Raw genomic sequence first — 22,949 nt, forward strand, 5'->3', positions numbered from 1 at the left:
GGGTCCTCTCACACGCAATGTTCTTGGGGTAACATAAGAAATTAACCCAAATATACTGGGATGTCAGTGAATGCTCTAATACTTTAATTACTATCTATAGAAATATATAGAGATTCACGCATATATGAAAGCTATTTATTTAATCTCTGTTACAGAAAAGAAGATATGCATTACCTTTTTAGATATGTATTATTCAAGATGTAATAATTTGGATGGAGTTCACCAGGGGATCCAATGAAAACTGATCTGTGTTCTGTCCTGACAGCACACCAACTGTTTTGTGAACTTGTCTACTATGTATTTCCTCATCTGCCGGTTGTCTGGAAATCCTAGGTGGGTGGAGTGAATTCGCTGATGTGCAGTGAGTGATGTGCATTTCGGGATCTTGATGAACTCTACTCATTTCTGCATTTTAGGTCTGTTCGGATAATCACAAATGTCAACAGAGCTACAGGAATCATAACATACTAGAACTATAACAACAATATCCCACTCCGGCAGCTTCTGAGCAATACCTTGTTAAATTATTGTCCCTAAAATGTTTGAAATTATGTGTTTGGTCACACAGACAAGTTGTCACCCTTGATCTCATTGTAGGAAGCTAATCAATTAGTTAAATATTTAGGGTATGGCCCACAGGTTCATCCAGATTTACAAAATATTTGCTTTTATGCTTTATGTCTGAAAACATACTGGAGTTTTACTATTAAACAGCTATTGCTGTTCAGGTTAACGTATGCAGATATTTCAGGGTAAAGCCAAGCAACACTCAGTATTCCAGTTAAGAATTTGAACTATATCATAATTTTAATATGAAAAATGCTTCTTTTTATTGCTTCCTGACCTGCATTTTGTGTATTTTCTGAAGTGCTCTGGGATCTCTGCGAGTGAAAGGTGCCAAAGAAATGGGAGTGACTGTAGTTACCATTTTATAGTTTCTTACATCCACTTTGTCAGCTTTGTCAGCCCCTACTGAAATATCAAGTCTGGTGAACTCTTGTTCAGCTATTCGATTTTGCAAAGGGGAGTTAAACATAAGAAAAGACTATCAAGTCTTTTTGACAATTCACATACATCAAAGGAGCAGAAAAACAAGGGTGACCACAATTGGAAATGTCCAAATCTCTGTTTTATTTCCCCAAACTTTTATTTAGTTTTTAAATGAAAACCAACAATGATAGCAAACTGCAATACACTATATGACTTATGTTGTCAATAAAAGCCTGTGGGATTTACATTGCCATGTGAAGAAAGCCATTTACATGTTAAGAAGCCATTTATGATACTAATAAAAGTCTACGGGATTTACTTTACAATGTGTGGGAAGCCATTTATGATGTTAAGAGTCAATTTACAATGTCAACAATTGTGCTAGCAGTAAAAATGCAAAGCGGGTATATAACGTAGAATTTTTTTCCCCTTGTATTGTTGATATTTTCCTGGCAGTGTTCCATGCCTCAACCACACAGATTTTCTGGTTTATGTTTTAAATGAGACAGATATGGCATAAATTGTTCTTTTCTCTAAGCAAGTTATTCTTAGAGAAAAACTACTTATACAGATGCATTCTGGATACCTCACATAGTGTAACAAGGGAGAGATTTCTGACTGCTAGGCAGCTTTGTCTGGCTGTGTAACTTGGCTGCAGCACCAAAGATGTTCCCAGTCTTACTACTTCCATTCACCCCTTGAACATTCAGTACTCTTGATCCAACAGCAATCTTTGAGCATTTGTTCTAATTCTAATTATTTATTTTTTTTTCTTGGTGAAGAGAAAATACCGAAGACTTCTAGAGTAATTTTTGCTTCCATCTTTATTAGCATTCTGACTCCAGATAAAGAAAATTATTATTTCTTAAACTGAACTAAAATGTCTAAGTTGCCATTTCCCTGTTTCTTTTTTTTTTTAATTTCTGAATACACTCTTTAATAAAAAAATTTACTTACATAGAACCAGCTAACCAGTTACAAATTAGCAAAACCCACTGTGTAATCACAACAATAATAACTGAGATGCCACTTATTGATTTCTACTGTGCTACCAATTACAAATCACTTTCTATTGGATTAATCTGTCCAGCTGTGGGAGAATCATAGAATCATAGAACCGTTTAGGTTGGAAAAGACCTTTAAGGTCTTCGAGTCCAGCCATTAACCTAGCACTGCCAAGGCCACCACTAAACCATGTCCCTAAGCACCACATCTACACCTCTTTTAAATACCTCCAGGGATGGTCACTCCACCACTTCTCTGGGCAGCCTGTTCCAGTGATTGAGAACCCTTTCGGTGAAGAAATTTTTCCTAATATCCAATCTAAACCTCCCCTGGCACAACTTGAGGCCATTTCCTCTTGTCCTATCACTTGTTGCTTGGGAGAAGAGACCAACACCCACCTGGCTACAACCTCCTTTCAGGTAGTTGTAGAGAGCGATCAGGTCTCCTTCAGTCTCCTTTTCTCCAGGCTAAACAACCCCAGTTCCCTCAGCCACTCCTCATAATACTTGTGCTCCAGACCCTTCACCAGCTTCATTGCCCTTCTCTGGACACTCTCCAGCACCTCAATGTCCTTCTTGTAGTGAGGGGCCCAAAACTGAATGCAGCACTCGAAGTGCAGCCTCACCAGTGCCAAATACAGGGGGATGATCACTTCCCTAGTCCTGCTGGCCACACCATTTCTGATACAAGCCAGGATGCTGTTGGCCTTCTTGGCTACCTGGGTACACTGCTGGCTCATGTTCAGCCGGCTGTCAACCACCACCCCTAGGTCCTTTTCTGCTGGGCAGCTTTCCAGCCACTCTTCCCCAAGCCTGTAGCATTGTATGGGGTTGTTGTGACCCCAGTGCAGGACCCAGCACTGAGCCTTGTTGAACCTCATACAATTGTCCTTAGCCCATTGATCCAGCCTGTCCAGATCCCTCTGTCAAGCCTTCCTATGCTCAAGCAGATCAACACTCCCACCCAGCTTGGTGTCATCTGCAAACTTACTGAGGGTGCACTCGATCTCCTCGTCCAGATCATTGATAAAGATATTAAAGAGAACTGGCCCCAATACTGACCCCTGGGGAACACCAGCTGGGTTTAATTTTATTCACCACAACTCTTTGGGCCTGGACATCCAGCCAGTTTTTTACCCAGCAAAGACTATGCCTGTCCAAGTCATGAACAGCCAGTTTGTCCAGGAGAATGCTGTGGGAAAACGCTGTCAAAGACTTTACTAAAGTCCAGGTAGACAACATCCATAGTCTTTCCATCATCCACTAAGTGAGTCACCTTGTCATAGAAGGAGATCAGGTTAGTCAAGCAGAGCATGCCTTTCATGAACCCATGGGTCTGATCACCTGGTTTCCTTGTGTGTGCAATGTGATGTCATTCAAGATGATCTGCTCCATAACCTTCCCTGGCATCGACGTCAGACTGACAGGCCTGTAGTTCCCCGGATCCTTCTTTTGGCCCTTCCTGTAGATGGGCATCACATTTGCTAACCTCCACATAACTGGGACCTCCCTGGTTAGCCAGGACTGCTGATAAATGATGGAAAGTGGCTTGGTGAGCACTTGCACCACCTCCCTCAGTATCAAAAAAACAGATGGGAACAACTACTCTGTGTTTCTCTCTTTCCACCATGTCGAAAAAATCTTCAGTCTCAGTAGCTTTCCATTAGTAGGTGAACTAATATATATCCAGTTTCAATTTAAACTATTTAGCCCACTTCATACTTATGAAGCCAGCAAAATTTTCAGGAGAGTAATTGATAGTGAAGACTGCCTGTTTATGAGTGAGGCACTATGTCATGCTCATGTGTGACTTGACAGGAAGGTATGAGAGTGTTTTCTAGTCTTTTTGTCCTGTGTTCCTCCAGTTCTAAGCACAAAACAACATTTTCAAGGTGGGGGTAATGTGTTTGGTGGGAATAAAACCTGGTCTGTAGTCACAGTACCTAATAAGGTTACAAACAATGCCAATACTTTCATCAGTTCTTTCTCAATTCAACTGCGTATCACTGACGTGTTCAGACGTGTGCTTTCAAAAGCTCAAACTCAGAGCTCACTGCAATATTGAAATATCTCAGATTTGAAACCCAATGGCATTTTTGCAATTTATCCAACTTGTATAACTCTGCTAATGATGGAGTTATCCTAGAGGTTACCAAGTTCAATTGAATTTAGATCTACGGAATTTGGCAGAAAGACAGTGGCTTTTCATTTATGGTTGCAAGGGCTTTTCTTCCTTCCCCCTCTTTCTCTCTGTGATCACATGCATGCATTCTGCTGACTTAACATGGGGTGCATGATAATAATTTTGGCTACATATCTGGAAAAACAAGGTTTCTGTAATCTTAATATTTAGGCTATAGTTGGTAAAAGTGTAAAATCTTACTTTAAGATTTAGGGCAATTTTAAAATATATAGTTACTGGGATAGGGTGAGAACTTTCATTAGTATGTTATGCTTGAGGTCTTGTTTATGGGCAAAAAAGAAACAAACCTTATTTTTATATATATATATGTAAAGCTAAGAATTGATTGTTAGTGTAATGAAAGTCTCTACAGTCTTATTCAAGAATTATCATAAATCTAGATCCAATTATTACAGAAAAAGAAAAAAAAACAGTAATGCAGATAGAGTACTTATTAAGAGAAAAAATCACAGTGACAGTAACACAGTTAAAATTACAACACACACTTCTTCGCTTCTACTCTTGCTTCTTGGGTTATTCTCACCCTGCTCCTGCTCCTCTGAGTCCTAACACTGGTGTTTTCACTGTGGTGCTGATGGTGGAGGGGTATTACACCAAGTCATCATTTCTGGAGTCCTTTGGTAAGACAAATGATGGTTCATGATGGTTTCTTCTTCCTCCTCCCAGGGTCCACTTGGGGTCATCTTTATAAGCTTGCTAGCATGCATTCACATCTTCCTTCCTTCCTTCATCTGCAGCTCCAGTTTACATCCAAATTTACAATATATATGGTTTCCATTACATATGTCAGATACTATTCCTTTTATTCACTTTGTTGCCCCTAAAACCACTTTTGTCCACCTCCAGGTCTGCAGTTCTTTAACTGACCACTGGAGAACTCTTTACAGCCATGGAATCTCCAGTGCCAGCCTGTGCTCCACCTCTTAACATCCTTGTTTGCACCTTTTCTACACCACTTTGCATGTCTCCACTTCTCAAAGTCTCTGCTGTCACCCCAGGTCTGAGATTCTCATCATGGTAGAGCCGTAACAATCTCATTCTCCCTAGGACCATGGTTTGTTACTGCTATCTGTGTAAAACTATGGTTCTACCACTACAGACATAAACCAAAGTAAAAGTAAAACAAATTAGATACAGACACCTGGTCAATTAGAGAAATTGCTATCACAACTAAATCAAATAATAACAATAAAAAAAAAAAATTTTGGCATGTCAGGAAGAGTTCAGACAGAGCAAGCCTGACAAGCATCAGTTCCAAGGCCTTGCAAACACAGTACAAAGCTTATGGCAATGGCAAAACAGTTACGAGCATAATCATTATTAATAACTTACACTCAAGAAAAATAGCATTACTGAAATGGGGCTATTGCTAGAACTGTTAAAATTAATCCTTTTTTTATTAGAGCATTACCAACTTGTTTGAATTTTTTATAAATTTTCAGAGAATACTGCAATCCTCTTTCTTGTTCATACTTGAAAACAAAGTAACAAGTGTTTATAATTTTTATTCCTTATTTTGTTAAATGAGTTATTTCAGCTAAAGGCACATCAGTAATTTTCTGATTGCTGTCATAAAGGACAAGTCTGAAATACACTGAGCTGTGAACAGAAATATATGTTTACACTCACTCTGAAATACAGCTCTTTGGATTTTCATCTTGGTTAAATGTTCTTTACTCTCCTCTTTACAACCAACTTTCCAAAGTTTGTGAAGGAGAAAGAACAGCAGTCTCTTTAATGGCCATATTTAAAGACTCTAAGAATTAATTAAGATTTTAAAAGTCCATCACGAGGCCTGGAAGACTATAAAAACTAAGGATTTTTGAATTTATTTGAAACAGAATCCCAAATGTAATGTAACTCAATAGGTAATATATTACATTGAATGAAACACTTAAAACTTTAAATTTTTAAAAACATAGAGATTTATTCTGCCATGAGAACATCAGCAATTAAAAGTCTGCTGGTTATACTTGAAGCAGACTACATATTCATGAGGTTACGATTTTCCCAGGACCAACTCATAAATGCAGCAAGTCAGAAAAACAGGAACTAAAGATTATGAAATACGCAGATGGATGGAAGAACCATATTTTTGTATCCCACATTAAGTTAAGAAAAATAAATGTTGTGAAATACCTTGAAATAAATTGACAAAAAGTAATACGTAAGTACCTGAAGTTTTTTGCTGAGTTTTCAAGGACAGGTAGGAAGAAGTTGTTATTGTCAAGTCCATTCTGAGTTGTATAATCAATACTCTTTCCCTGTGCTCCCATTTTCAATTTTCCTGATATCCCGTCCTGTTCACTTCATTAGAAAAGTAGCAAGCCAACAGTTCAGCAAAAGACCCCATACTGCTAGCAGAGAATCCAAAGAAAGTAGCAGTCCAATTCAGATGACAGCATGACTGGGAGTCTGATATGTGTTGGCAAAACAAAGCTAGAAGTCAGGGCAACTGATCAAATTTGTATTTTTTATTATTGATTGTAGCAGAATAATATAATGGTACTGAAATTTCAACTTCTACTAGTTTCTTCAATTAAACAGCTAAATCACTGGCATCTTGAATTTACAATCCAAAGTGACAAATCCTTTTTGGAAAATACATTTTTGGTTATGTCATGAAAGTCACCTGTCGAGAGCTTCATGGCTACATGTCTGTACAAGAAAATAGTCAGAAACTGAGTAAACACAGCACCGAACCCTAGTTAATAAGTTCTGCTTCTAAATACGAGTTATGAATGCAATCAATTCATGCTCATGTGTCTAACATCTAGCTTGGAAGATGCCCAGTCTATCATATCGAAGTCCGAGAAAGGATTGAGAGGGTCCTTAGAAGTCTGCACCCGATAAAGTGTTGGATTATGCCTAGGAAACCAATTAAAGCACATTCCTCTCTGCGAGGTCAACTTGGTACAGAAACACTTTTTTCTAAACAGCTAAACTTTCTTATTTCCCAAAAATCCCAGGGTGGTGATGGAAAAAACTGCCTTGTGGGAATATTTCCTGGCTTGTACTAGCTTCTGAGTGACAAATGGCAAGGGCTGAATGCTTGTGGGTGATTGCAAGAGAGTTACAAGACCATGTTGTGACCTTGCTTCATCGATTAGCGTAGACCGAGAAATGCAAGGCAAACATAGCAAAACACTAAAGAGAGTCTTCAAATATTAATAACATTTTGTAGACATTGCTGTGAGGGCCTGTGGAATTTAATCCAGAATAATTTTTCATAACTTTGAGAAGTTAATAAATCTATAGATTTCCTGGATGAAACTATTATACTTTAGATCAATAATCTTTGTAGGGACAAAGCCATTTCTAGCTTTACAGAGGACAGAGGAGGTGGTTACCTCTAACCATAGACCATCAGAGACAACATGGCCACAGTTTCTTTGCTGCTGTGCCTACGCCATTGGTGTGCTGGCCACTTCTGCCACTCCAGACAGGAGAATGGAGTAATGGCTATTACTGGGGAAAAAAAAAGGAAAAAAGTTACTGGTCATTCTCCATACTCCTTCCATCCCTCCCCAGCAAGAGGATCTGGGAAGCTCATCCAGCCCTTTCCTCTACCCCAGCTCTTCTCCTTGCACCTGCACTCCCTCATCCTCAGACTGACAAAATTCTGGTTTTCCTACTCTGCTCGGAAACCCAGAGTGCGTTATGCTCTCTCACGTGCTTACCTCCCACAAAACACAACATGAAGGTTACACTGAAGTACGTGATAAGATTTCTTTTTTTTCTGTAGAAATGAAACATTTTTCACATAGCAATGAAGCCTCTGTCATCCCTTTAAGACTGTGGTAATTTTTCCTCTAATCTGATAATATAATTACTCTTTTTCATTTCTTGATCCTTTGGGTTTGATTCTGATTAAGATTATACTAGTTACACTTGAAATGTCATAGGGGATTAAAAGTTCCAGAGAGAAATATCCACTTTCTTTCAAAGAAGCAAATGTAGCATAATCAGTCATGTCTTTCAAAGCCATTTTCTGAATTTGTAGTAGGCATCAAATGTAATTCCAATGATGTTAGTAGGGTCATATCGCCAGCACTACAAATTAATGAAGCTTCACTGAAGAACTATATCAGTTTACATCAGTGTAGGTTTGCCCAGACTCTTAGACTTTATTGTGATGGAGGTCATATATGAAAGTTAAAGGAAGATAAAGAGGAGAGAAAGATTAATTCAGACTTATGTGCTGTGATCCCATTTTAATTTTTCCTCTGTTATATTTTGGCAAGTAAAATGTCACTGCCTTTGGAGTCTTGGTCCCAGATGCTTCCAGAAAAATTTGGAAAACAATCTATCAGGGAAAGTTCCAGCCATGTACTACTCTTTATCTTTTTTCTCTCTGTTTTTCTGATCTCTAAATTTGATCTCACAAATGTTTCTACACAAACATGAGACTCACTTCTGATCATTTCATCTACTCCTGCTGCTTCTCCCTCACCTGAGGTCATAATTCTCTCTAATGATGTTCCTGTAAGTGAGATGTCACAAACCTCAATATGACTGCAGCTGAAGCAGAAGCAGCGGGAGTGGGGAGCTGCAGAATCAGACGTAAGCCTCTTTCTTAAATTAATGATGTTTGGGATGCGTGCTAGGTGTGTGTGGGATACTGTATGTGCTCAAAGCCACAAGAGGCATCAAAATAATCATAAAACATGTGCAAGGGATTTAAAATGGTTTTTATGTGCAGAACTTGAGCACTTTTTAAAAAACCCTATTTTTGCAATATTAAATTTGATTACTATAGTACATTCCTATGATTCAGAACATGATAATGAGAACAATTCCATGTGTTTTTAAACTTGTTTGTGCAGCTTCCCCCACCATGATGTATCTACCTACACACTCCTTGATTCATTCTGAAATTACAAAAAAGTGATCCTAAGTAGAGAATGTAAATCCATGGCCTTGAGATTTCCCAAAGAACAAAAAAAAAAAAATTTATTTTTTTTTTAGTTCTTTTCTATTTTCCCCCATTGCCTTAATCTCATTTTGCCTCGCTTGAGCTTTTTTTCCCACGGTGAGTCCCAGTTCAGTGCCTGAATCCTCATTCAGAAGGATATTTGTTTATGTAGCCTTCATCTCTCACTGTAGAGCACTGTGAAAAAAAGCATGAACAGCAACTCTAAGCATTTAGTGCAGTATTAGCATTGACACGTTAGGGACTGCAGAAGCATTAGGCTATTCTCCGCAGAGTCTCAAAATTGTCACTTATGAAGTAATATCAAAGACAAATGAAGCATTGCAATTACAATTTCCAAGTAATGAAGTTGCACTGAAGTGAGATTCTAGTGGACCATGGCATGTTCAAGACAATCTGTTGCGTATTAGCACAAGGAGTAAAATAATTAGGGAAGGAGTCAGACAATAATGAAAAGGAGACAAAAGTGTATTTAAGCCATCATCGTGTCTGCTCCCACTCTAGCCCTTTCCAGGAACAAAGAAGGGGTGATCTGATAGACCAGTGGATTGAAATTGAGGATCATGAGTTCACTTCTTGGCTTCATCCCAGACTCTCTGTGTGAGTCTGGGAAAGCCTCTAAATCTATTACGTATGAAATTCTCAGGCTGTCAAAGCTGAGAAAGCATTTCCCTGTCTCACAGGGATAAAATCCATTAACGACTGCGAAGTGCTCAGCTATTATAAATAAGGCGACTGTATGCAATGGGCACAAAGACCAGGGGTTCTGAAGCAGATATTTAGATGTTTAAAAATGCAGAGGAATTTAATTGGAACCTGGAGGTTTTGAAAAATCCCAATATAGGAAATTTCCTAATTCCACCTTTACAGCTTGATAAAACACAGACAGGTTAGGAATCGCGCTATGGAATTTGCTATGGTAAGTGTTCTAGGAGTCTATACCCTAGTAAGCAATGTATAAGTAGGAATCTGTATTTCTTTGAGCTATTGTTTTCTTCAGCTGATTTAAAAATCTCTCTTACATCCTTATGAACGGCAGTGAAAAATTTTGATTTAAAACTTTTCTTGGAAAATAAGATTCAAGGCTTAGGGTTCAGTTTCAGAGGCAGACCTATGTTTTGCAAGACTAACCACCCCAACCTAAGTGCTGCTGAGAGACTCTGTTCTGTCCCTTACAGATTTAATTTATTTCCCAGTTGAGGATCAGTAAGTATATATGCTTTATTTTATTTAGAGCACAAAGTCCACATTGTCTTATTTAAAGAATGAAAATATACAGCTCTGCAAAAACATATATTTTGATTTATGTGTAGCAGAGGCAATGAGAATCTTACAATCTTTGGAGAATGACCTCAGAGAATGACAAATAATACTGACCAGAAAAACCGCAGCCATGGATTTATCGTTGTTGCTTTATTATAATGTACCATATAATGTGCTTCTAAAATGTATACATATTTGGATGAAATAAGTATATTTTATTCTGTGTATAGCAGTCTTATTATAATGGAATATTTTGTACTCTCATTGATTCATTCGTTCATCCATCCATTTCTATGACATCAAAGTAGATTTAATGATTAAAGGAAATAAAAGTTATTTTTTATGTCTACTGTAAGTAATGGACATAAATGTTGTTAGTTCATTTTCTAGCAATATTCTGATCTTAAAGCTGTTTATACTGTTTTCCACAGTTTCTAAAATATATTTTTTCTATATTTAATCATCAATTTATTTTGGATATTTTTGATAGAAGGGTTGTTTCAGCATGGCACACTACACATGATCCACGCATATACCAAACAGTTGTCTTATTGTTATATTTTAAACTTTGGGACTTACAGACATTAAACAGTGAGAAAGCAATCAGCCTTTTCACCTTAAAAAGTATTAGTTCATTTCTCAGTACTTGACTGGTGTTCTGTATCTCTGCATTACCTCATATGATAGCAAATTTAGTACATAGGGAAGTCCAAACCTTTTTATTTAATTCAGATATATATTTGTGAAATGAAGAACCTAATTTAATCCTAAATTGAATAAGAAGAAAACTGATGAATTAGATTAAATTATGCTGCCTATTATAAAGTAGAAAATCAGGTCTAATCTTTTTATATAATTGCTCCTTTCCCCAGGAATCATTCTTCCAAATGCTGAAAGGCTAGTTCAATTGTTTTGCATAGGAAATTTCATATAGTTTTTATCTAACTGAAAATAATCAAATATTTCATTTTACCTACAATTTTCACTTTTCTCCAAAAACCTTCTTCTTTTTCTTCTTAAGTTCTTTAGAAATATAAAAAAATAAGAATGTAATTTTGATATAAGGAAATTTGGAAGAAAATCATTTGGAACACAAATATTTTCAGGACAATTAAAATGTCTGGTATTCCATGGCAGACAGGAAAAAAAGAAAAAAAGAAAAAAAAAAAAGAAAAAGAAAAAAGAGAGAGAAATATTGTCAGTTATTTAATAATAGCTCTCTTTTTTTATTAACTTGGAAAACACATTGTGATAAGTCTTCATCTTGTACTCTTTTCAGTTGTATCCCTGAGCACGATTTCTCTGTGAACTGTTGTTATGCCTACTAGATATCCAGACATATTTTGACTCAAGTCCACTAACCAAGACTTTGTAGTGCTGCATAAATCTTTTGGCATGTTTCACTTTATCCTCTCCTCACAAAGACCTGAACAGAGCCTGTTGAGATAACTGGGAAGATGTCCACTGACCAAAGATGAATATTGGGAGTTACTCCATAAATGGCATTTGGGGTGTTCTAGTGAAAAAGTTCTATCAGCATCAGTCATTTTGCTGCGCATTCGTCACAGGACAGCTTCTTTGCTTACTATAATGTAAAGAGTATACAGATGATTTAAGTAGAGTCTGGCAGGCCTGTATGACCTAAATGAGAATAACACAAGCACAAAGGGGACAACAAAATCTAAATAAAAGGAAAATTAACAACATTTTTAAATGTGTTTAATGACAAAAATGTTTCTCTTTCCTTGACCTCTCATTGACAAATCCCATTCAACCGATATTCTTCATACTGTTATCTAACCTGTCAAATAAGTATAACACTTTTAACAACACCTGAATGTAAATATATTGAATTGTACATGGCACTCCAGAGTACCTATATATTTTCCCCCACTCATCTGAATTCCATGAAAAGTCTCATGTTGGTCATAGTGAAAACAGTATGTATTGGTGCTGGTGCTGCTACTATTATTAGTAGTAGTAAAATAGTAAATTTATCATGTGACTCAGCTTTCTTTTATCCTAAAATGTAATGAACTAGACATCAATTCCTCAAAAACTTGAATGTGTGTTTTTATTTAATTTCACAGAAGTAAAAAGTCAGGTGGTGATATCCTTGCTAAAGACAATATGTCAGTGGTTAAGACCACATAGAGGAAGGCTCAAGTTTCCTTTTTTCATCCATCAGAAATGACTTAAGTTCATATTACCTCTGTTGAAAGTGGTCTTCTCGTCACACAGGCGATGTTCTGACATGGCTATAGAACATGCAGGCATAACCTGTACCATTTGTATCCATAATAAAAATTTATTGTCTTCCTGACTGAGAACTGAGACCTTATAGCAAGGTCTTGTTTTCAAAGCACTGTTGTGTTCAAGTTCTATCACAATATGATGTACTTTTGCTCAGCAATAAAATGTTTTGGCTGGGATATTCACTGAGTAGGTGAAAAATCTGGGCTCTGGTCTCCTTGAATGTTTAGTTATACAACATAAAACAATCAAACTAGAAGAAATTGAAAAGACTTCAGGACCATAAAACTCTACAATCTCATCTACGATCCAGGAGCTCTGCCATAAATAATTGGGAACTGAATCCAAGGCTCTCACAGCCTAAGCAAGCAGCTAATAGTTGAATTAAGGTGAGTATCCAAAAGCGATAATGGTAACTGGTCTTTTTTAATGTTTTTTACCTTATTAAATACCTTATAATCAAAGAAGTTGCTTTTAAATACCATCTTTTTATTATTTTGCAATTTTCAAAAATAACCTTCAGTTGAATGGAATATTTCATATCACACACACATACATTTAGGATTTTCAGCTTCATCCAATCTATCTCTTTCTGACTGTTTGGCTACATAGTTCAATTATTCATGCAGTCCAACTATGCACATTTCCCACAATGAAGAAGTAATTAAGAGCTGGACGGAGCTGCCACCCTTCTATGTTAAAGTGATCCACAGTCCTTTATGAAACCTTGGGGTAAATGGGAATAGGTCTCAGAAAAAAAAAGCATATCTTGAAAAATTTACACCAGCGGAAAACATGACCCACTGTGTTTACTTACCAAGCTTAGTGTCAAAGTTAGATTATTTAAATGGAAAATTGAAAAGCTAATCTTGTTCTTTTGTTTTGTTTTGTTTGCTTGGTTGTTTTTTTTTAAAACTGCTCCAAATCCACTTATTTTCCCCATCCTAGAAAAAATACAAAGATCTTAAAAAATTTAAGTGCCCCAAATACTCCAAGTCATTGAGAATCTAGAGCATTTTTATAGCTTCCCATCTTTGTACTGCTTTTCTACAAATATTCTCTGTGGGAATACCCACAGTCAGTACAGCAAGATCTTCACATGTCCTGCTAATGCCTACAGCTCATTATTAATGCAGCATTTACCCTTCGAGATTTGCTGAACTAATCAAAAGTAATGTTAATAATTGGAAAACTGGGACTGCCTCTGGACAAAGAACATTGCACACAAATTGGTGTTTGCTAACTTCTGAGGCCATCAGCAAAAGTAGGTTTTCCCACCTTCTTGATATCTATCCTGATTTTGCTTTTTGGTTTGTTTGTTTTCAGATCTTCCCTCTAGCTCAAAGTGATACCAAGAAAGTGCATGCACAAAGCTGGAATAGGAAATACCTTCAGAAATTCAAATACTGATGAGTGATAACTGCTGACCCTTTAACGTTGAATAGTTTGTGGTGTTAGGTGATACCTGAATTCCCCAGTAGAAAAGCAAGATGGGAGTATCGTGGTTTTGCTCAGATCATATCAGGAAATGAGAACCTGAGATTTTGCCTCAAGGCAGTGTTGTATTTTGTGACAAAGGCAGGCAAGAAGCCAGTGGTTAGGTCCACTAGCCAATCTATGCGTATACTGCCTACATCTTTACTTCACCTGAACACATTAACATCAATAGTAATTATACTCTACTATTCATTATACATCGTACCTGTAAGAGTATCCCCATCATTTTGTTCAGAAAAAAATACTGTCTGAAAAGTTTATTAATAGTAACAGTCACTGGGCATCATCTCTTTCTCCTTTGTGTCTTGTAAATAAATGTGAATTTCTGGAATTCATAAAAGGGAATAGACTATAAAATGTTCAAAGCAAAAATCTTTAATGGGATGCTTTTCATTTAATGCTGTGGTATTTCGTTCTCTTAAGTGCCTGCTATCCTTTGCAAGAAGCATTGTCGCCATACGTTAAAGAGCTGGCTTGGGACTCAGGAAACCTGATTTCAATTCATAGCTTTTCCATTGCTCTGTGGAGTGACCTTGAACAAATTAATTTCTTCTTTACTCCCTGGTTTCACTATCCATTAAAAAAAGCCACAGGGATAATAATAGTGACCTTTTATAAAATACTGTAAGTTGTAAAGTTGCTAAGTACAATGTGATATTATTGATACTGTCATAATAATAATAATTTTCAGAAAATTGCTGCTATTATTATTATTATTATTATTATTATTATATTGATATATCACCTGGAACTGAACTGAAACTAACATGCAAGGCTAGGAAGATTGTCACTTATGTGAAAACAGCCAACCAATGATTATTTCCACTTTTTCTTTTCCCACCATCCTCTTCCACTGATTTTCAAATGACAAAGTATTTCAGACTGATGGGCCCAGAAAGGGCAGGGGCAGAGAGAAGGATAGCCACTTTTGTCTGAAAGAGAATTTCATGTACTGCAAAATGCAATGGCCACAAAAAAGCTTTTGCAAGGATTACAGTCTTTGTCAATGAATCCTCTGCCCATCTCCTGCTGCTAACAAAAACGAGCTATAATCACTGCTGCAGTATTAATGGTCTTAAAGGCAAATTGATAAACTCTAATGCCTAGACTTACTCTCTTCTGCTCCCCACCCCCAAACCAGAGGTTGAGTGAGTAAGTATTGAAAGGAAGGGATATTTTGCATCTAAATTCAGAAGTAGCTGTTAAAGCAAGACAGACTTATACATTTTTAAAGCAACAGCTTGAATGTTTCCCAAGAAGGCATTTCAGTAATTACAAGCATCTATAAATATTTCAAAGCTGCAAGAGTAGAAAGCTTTAAAACTCTAGGAGAAATGCATGCAATTGATGAACAAGCACCATGTTTCTCTGAAGCAGTATCCCACAAGCTATTGTAAAGACCCCCACAGAAGTTAATGGGACTAACTGTGGCCATGGTTGATAAAACACTGCGGTAGGACTATACCCACTGAAACTGTTGTAAATCTGCTCTAGCATTTAGCATTCCACAGTTACTATTCATCCACCATAAAGTCACTTACCTGAATTTCCTAGCTATATACGTCCAGTCTCCCTAGGTTTCTTCTCCTGTGAGGCACTCCCAAGGAATCACTTGGACTTTGGCTGATTAGACCACCATCTGGAACTGCTGATCTCTGTCCACTGCATATCAAGGGAGCATATAGACATTTGAAGTCCTCCATGCTGTATTACTGATGCACATCACTGTGTCTGAATTATCTTGAATTCCCCTTTTTCCAGGTCAGTATACTGATCCAAGTGTTCTGCATCCCCTTCCTGTCTTCATGACTTAAGTTTCATAGCACAGAAGTCAAGATCTGGGACAGGGGAGAGGAAGAATTATGCTACATCGTGTCAGGATGCACCCAAGAACTCTGCTCCTTGGATTCTGCAATTTAAGCATTGGAGACTCAGGTGATTCAGGTAAGCATCTTAAAGTAGATAGCATAAAGGTCTGAAATGCCTGATAGCATAGTAAAAATATATTTACAGACTCAAACCCTGTCAGTCACACATCCACTTCACCCATGTTCTGAGCTGGCCTGGGAAAATTAACTCCTGGAAAACATCATGTTAGCATGACTCTGGGCCCAAACTACTTAGGAGGACATGACTGTCAACAAACAACTATCTAGTAGTAATAACAGGATCTCAAAAATTCAGTGACTAGAATTTGATTGACACTGCTGGTATACAGAAAATTTCAACATTCTGGTATATATTTCCAAGTCAAGTTTTCTAAGCATCTGCAATCTGGCAGTAGAAATGGGAATTTGTTAAATTCTGGAGTTTTATATTAATAAATAAACTAAGTGAAATTCCACCTGAAAAGAAAAAAAAATCTAGGAGTAGAAACCCTTAGGAGCTCTGTCTGATATCCTATTTTTAAATCCTAGGGATATTAATAGACCTAGTGCACAAATGAAGAAATCCAGAAGTTTGGGATTCCTGATTCAGTCATGGGGCAGTCCAAAGATGCAGGAATCTAGGAGCCAATACCACTAAAATTTCCAGGATAGTTAGCCAGCTGTCTCAGGAGTCTAAGCTTTTAGAAAATGGATATCCAAGGGTTAAAGCGAGCCAGGAGGCTTCTTAACATCTTTCAGATGCTGCTCTAGGGAAGTCTCTGTAGATACTGTTTAAATTACTGCAGTCTTATATCACATTCCCATAGTCAATGCCTCCCAATTGTAATAACAGTCCATGGGAAAAAAATCCAGTTAGTTCCAGTAGTAACACATGGGGCTAAATTTGCACACAGCCCCATGGTGCAGTGGTGTAACACTGCAGTGGCATCACTGAGACCGCTGTAGTCATGCAGAGCTTACAAGGGAATAGAGGCAAGAAGGACCATATATAGGTCGATGTAACCTAGTTTAACTTTTCTATAATTCCATTGACTTCAGTAGAGTTGGTCTGTGTTAGCTCAAGCAGGAACACAGTGCTCTCATCTTGACATAAAACTGCTTTGGGAAAAGGGATGTCTTTTGGTGACAGGCTACATTTGCATGTGGCAGCAGTGATTGATATAGTGCTGGCCAGTATATAATATCAGGAAGCTGCAAATGTCACATCTTTTAGAGTCACTAATCACCTGAGGTAAGGCCACACAGATGGGTGCATCAAAAGTATGAAGTACCTCTACTGGGAATACCTGTTGGAGTCAGGAACACCTGCTCTTACTTTTTTATCTCCTTTTTCTTTTAAAGCCGCAGTGAATAAAATTTACTACTAAAAGAACCACTGTGTAAGATGGTGGTCTGATTTTGGCTGTAAGGAGTGCTGTGTGTCACGAAAATTAGACAATATGATATGAATGACAGTAAAAAGAATTGTTTTCAATTGATTCTGTTTTATGTAAAAACATTTTTTAATTTCTTGCTCCCTTTCCTGAAACCAATGGATTACTGAAGCAATTGGCCACAGAAAAGAGCATCTATGTAGCCTTAGTTAGCCCAAGAAAGCTAGATAAGCTTCATCTGAAAAGCAGAGTAGGTGACTAGCTTGGAGGAGGTAACCCAAATAAGATCAACTAACCTCTTTGTGTGCTGCGAAAAATGTGGGGAATTACTGAAGTCAAAGAGTGAAGGTAGAGGTGAACCCAGAGACAGGGTCATCTCACACTAAAGAATCTCTAAAGGGAAAGCTCTGCATATTCTGTTTTCCCACACTTCTGTTGAGTAACTCCTTCAAGATTTTCTCATCTTTATGCTTTTTTTGAAGGAGAAACCTGTCATTCTGTTTGTTTCCTGCTAATTTGTATAACTGACTAGGGGACAGTTTCTAGCCTTTGAACTTGCGTTTTTTTAGAGCTAAGCAAAATGTTAATCCAAAGGAAAGTTGAAACCTGTGGTGACTGTAGCATCATGGACCCATTCGGAGAGAGAATTCAAGGGGGAAAAAAGTTCTGTTACAAGGCATGAGCACTCAATGCTTGAGACCACAGCATAAATAATGAAGAACCAAACCCCATTTGTATACATGGAGAAACTATATTGCATCTGCAGTAAATCGGTCAGCACGGATTCCCAGAGCTTCCCATCCCAAACTTGGTTTGCAAGGCCACTCTTGGCTACCACAAGTCTGCAGTTATGTAGGGGCTACCCACTGACTGAAGATCATGAAGCAAGGCATGGCCCCTGTCATACTTTTACCTGCCACATGTATTTATTAAGTCTATCCAGCTCATCTTTGGGTGTTATGAGAGAAGTTTGGAAGGGAGCGATGCATTGTGTCTAAATATAACAGCTAAATCCAGATGATCTTCTTCATTGCTTTGGTTCAGGCCTGCGAAGGCCAACTGGAAAAGCAGATCCTGTAGATGCAAGATTTTGTGAGTGTGTGCGCGTGGGGAGTTTTATTTTGGTTTGTTTTTTCTTGCTTTTTACCCTCCAGCAGATGCAAAGGATAAGCAGTGTGTTAGAAAAGACATCAATAATTTTGGCTCAGAACTAGTCCAGATGTCTGCATCTTCACTCACCATGCTACCAATTGCATATTTAAAAAAGAAGAAACAATGCCCCATCTACTTTGGGGACACTTTAGATGGGGGGGGGGGGGGGGGGAGGGAAAAAAAAGCATTTGCTGGCACAGAGTGATTCTACCATCAGGCCAAGTGGTTTTTAAAAGCCTCTGAGACCACGAGTTTAATTTTGTTGTATGGCTCCAAATCCAGTATAGATATCACTGGAATCATATTTGTGAGGGCAATCGTCTCAGGATGACTGGATAGACATTTTACCTTTCAAGCATATGTCTCTGAAATGGTGGTTGCCACCTGGCAGACTGTTAAGTTTCAGCAAGGGATGGAAAACTTATGATTATTTTTCTTAGACAGAAGAGGGGAGGTTATGATTCACTGCTAATATGACTTTACTAGTAACATACAGATTTTCTGTCATTTGTGCACTTCCTGGTTCAAAATTTATAAGAATGGGATAAAAATCAGGCCAAAAGAGCCTTTTGCATCATATCTTGCTGGTGGATATCATCGAAGATATACAAGGAATCCCCTAAAGAGACATCTGCATTAATTGTTAAATTGGCTTTCATCACACTTAGCTACTGTAAGATTATGAGCTGCTACCAGATGGTGCAGTTGAAGATGATCTTGGTATCATACAGGTTCTTTCAATCAAATGCATAGGAATCACTTTTTTGAAAATTAAACTGGCACGTTTTCTTAACTGCTGGATGTTCAGCATAATGTTGGTAGGAGTCAATCTGTCTGACTTTTCTCCTCTCTGGTCGCTCTGGTCACTCAGGGATGAGGACTCTTAATAACCATATTGTGTACATATGTCACTATGAATTTCTTGAGCTTTCATAACTCAAATATTTGGAGGGATTTATATGTATACACATATATTTTCCATGGAAACAACAGCAAACACGAAAAAGAATCATATTAGCATGTCATTATACATGATGACAGAAGCTTTTCCTAATTTTCATTCCTTCGAATCCTGTGGACTTAATTTTAGAAGATGATTTCATGTACTAACTTAATTAATATATATATATTTACTATGCTTATGCCAGTTGTTCTCATATGAAGTCCAAAAAATGCAAAAAAAAGTGTTATCTTTTTATATTAGAAGCACTGACCCAATCTGATCAAACTAGCCATAGGGTTGATCACATCTGAAACACCAAGGCTGCAAAAAATCTCACCTACACTGAGGTCTCTACAGCTGAGCTATAGAGTCAAAGTTCATGAAGTCAGTGGAAGAAAATAGAGATTGTTAAGTAGAGATTCCTCTAGAATACTTCAGATTGTGATAAATCGTATTGGTTTAATACCAATGTAGATATCTACATTTTGTTCAGATGAATCTCCTTCCTCCTTCCATCATATATAAAGAAGGCACATGGACAGGTGATTCAGCCATCCTACATTAAACATCTTTCGGGGATGATATGACTTGTTCTCTGAAGGTGCCCCTGTTGCAACTAATTGTAGCAGGACAATAGATGACTCCATTGGTTTATTTTTGATCAGATTATTTCCAGCCCAGATTTGTTCTGGTAGTCATTGTTATCACCAGGTCAGTCTGCATTTCTAGCAAAACTAATTTTACTAGGGAGAGTGGTTGGTTAACAGCTTGATGTTTGCACTATGTTGTTGTTTTGCATATGTATCGGAAATCATGTCCTTCCTTCACCTGAAGTAGCAGCAACCTTATTATTCCCTTCCCAAAAACTGTTTCCTTTCAAAAGATGGCTATCAAAACTATTAGAAAATTGTAACACCTTGCTGACAACATACTTACAAGCGATCAATCAAACACCTTTGAGATGACAAAATCATTTTAAGTATACTTTATTTGTGTAATGTTTTCCAAAGGTCAGGTTATTTCCCTCCTTTTATTCAAGGACATTTTATGGAGTCAATCAATTTTAGTTAAGCATCAGATCCTCCACTTCTGTTTCCACCTCCAAGATTAACTAGCATAATTAAAGTTTGGTTGCTAAGCAAAATGCTGATTACCGTTTTGATGGTTAGAAAGCTCCATCTGGATGTTTCATAGCTTTTATTCATTTTACACAACTGATTTATTTACCTTTGAATAGTACAGAAATACTTTGCAGTTGTACAGCGTACGATAATAGTAAATTCATGCAAATCCCCAGAGCTCTAGAGCTAGAAGGAAGGGAAAGGGGAAGGAATCAGGTTAAAACCAGGAAGAACAAATCAGTAAAATATCATTAACAATAAGATTTTCAAAATTTGCTTAAGGAATAATGTAAAATCAAATACTGTGGTGGATTTTTAAAAAGTATTAAGCATTGATCTATATCTTAAAACAATATCATAAATTTAAGTTTGGAAAAGGTAAGCCACAAGGTCCACAGAGTTATCAAAGAAAACAAAGTCAGTTAAAAATTTAGAAGGAGATTTGAGTAAGAATATCTAGTTAATGTTAGGACTTTTACTGCTGAATTAAATTACGTATTTTACTATTGAATTAAATTCAGTTGATATAAATCATCATATACATGGACTCTAGGATTGGTTATTTCAATGGATCTATACCAATATACATACAGTGAGAAATTCTTCTGAGTAATATCGAGAAACATTATAAGAAAGGAAATATAATAAACATTATAAGAAAGGAATTCTCATACCACTGAAGTAAATGGAAGTGGTGACATCATATTCCAGATAGTACAAGGACTAAAAATACATTGTTACTGGAAAATTACATTTAACTTTTCACTCTTATTTTGGGGAAGAAGAGGATAGTAAAATGAAATTTCTAAGATGATGAGAATCACTTTTTTGGGTGTCTCTGAGATGCATTGATTTAAAGTACTTGTAGGATGTTTCATACCAGACACAAAGAAAAATTCTAGCTTCAGTAAGCTCACCATCTTGATCTGAGTTATGACAAAACACGTAGCTTTTAGCAGATGGAATGAGTGGCAGCAGATTTTCCCTTCTCTCAATGATACAGCACCAATATCATCAACACTAAGAACAACCATGTATTTACTTGCATTGCTCTAGTACTCTTGGAGTCACACTGCTCCAGCAGCTGGACAAACAGAATATCCCTGTCCCAGAAAATCTTGCAACCTAGAACTCTGCTACCATAATATTGTCTATTATTACAATGCCAGTCTATTAAAGTTTAAAGCTCAAGTTTGTGTTCTGTTCCCTTACTCTGTTAGAGTCCTGCTGGACAATCTCTGCAGAACTTAATACCTCATATATATTACATGGAAAAAGCATTAATAATTCATCCCTTCCCATTATAAATAAATAAATAAATTACACACAAACACACATAAAAATAAGACAAATGTGAAATCCCACACCCAAAATGGTACAACCCCATGAGTCAGTACAGGTTGGGGAACAACAGGCCAGGTGACACAGCTCTGAATAAAACCACCTGGGGCCAGGGTGGACAGCAGATTGTATCTGACCCAGCACTGTGACCTCATGACAACAAAGGCAGGCTCTTCTCAGATATGTGCTGTGAAGGGAGGAAACGGGTACGAGTTGCAAAAAGGAACATTCTGGCTAGATAAAAAGAAGATTTACTCACAGTACTGCTGCAAAAATACAGGAACATGTGCATGGAGAGGCGGGCCCGTCTCCATCCTCTAAGGTTTTAAGAACTTGACTGGACAAGGTCCTTATAAACCTGCCCTAGCTTTGATGTTAGTCCTGATTGATTAAAAAAGAAAGTTGTACTAGAGACCTAGAGCTTTTCCTCTCAACATTGCCCTTCACCACAACTTCCACATAACCGAATCATATCAGGTTGCCTCACACATAATTTCTGCAGACATGTTCAATTTTGTTTTCTTCACATTTGCTGTGTCTACTTCTCCCTGCCTGCCAGAGACTACCAAAATTGTCTCAGCTAAGCTTTTGCTGTTTCCTTACGGAACAGTTTCACTGACTTGGATTTGCTCCCAATCCATAATCACTTCTGGATGAAAGGTTACAATCCAATTGAAAGGATTACAATCCAAATGAAAAGCAATCCATTTACCTGGTGGAAATGTATTCTCCTGAGCACAGGGCAAATCTTCGAAGGGGGACTGCTTCATCCAGACGTGTATTCATCTACATGCCTTAAAGCACAGATTACTCATGCATAATCAGGGCTCAAATATGGGAATAACAGCTATTTTCTCAGCCACTTTTTATAGTTCATATTAACATTTCTTCATAATGTAAAATTACTTTGTTTTGTTGGCCGATGTTTCCATATTACCTTACTGCTTATGGAATGATGTATTTCACTGCAGTCTTCCTGGGTTGTAT

The 22,949-nt window shown here is 37.4% G+C and overlaps 1 long non-coding RNA gene across 3 annotated transcripts in view; it reads right to left on the bottom strand.

Annotated features, from left to right (window-relative positions):
• Positions 1 to 1,129: 1,129 nt before the first annotated feature.
• Positions 1,130 to 22,949, bottom strand: part of LOC129206393 (uncharacterized) — a 40,438-nt gene continuing 18,618 nt past the window's right edge. For 2 of the 3 annotated variants that reach the window (XR_008577112.1, XR_008577111.1), the window contains exons 2-3: positions 15,685 to 15,981; positions 1,130 to 9,307 (exon numbers count right to left, since the gene is read on the bottom strand). This is a non-coding gene — a long non-coding RNA (uncharacterized LOC129206393). Of the gene's footprint in view, positions 9,308 to 15,684; positions 15,982 to 20,654; positions 20,808 to 22,949 lie in introns of all 3 variants that reach the window. The other variant, XR_008577113.1, reaches the window with a different exon arrangement.

Source organism: Grus americana, chromosome 4 (assembly GCF_028858705.1).
Source record: "Grus americana isolate bGruAme1 chromosome 4, bGruAme1.mat, whole genome shotgun sequence".
NCBI classification, from domain to species: Eukaryota; Metazoa; Chordata; class Aves; order Gruiformes; family Gruidae; genus Grus; species Grus americana.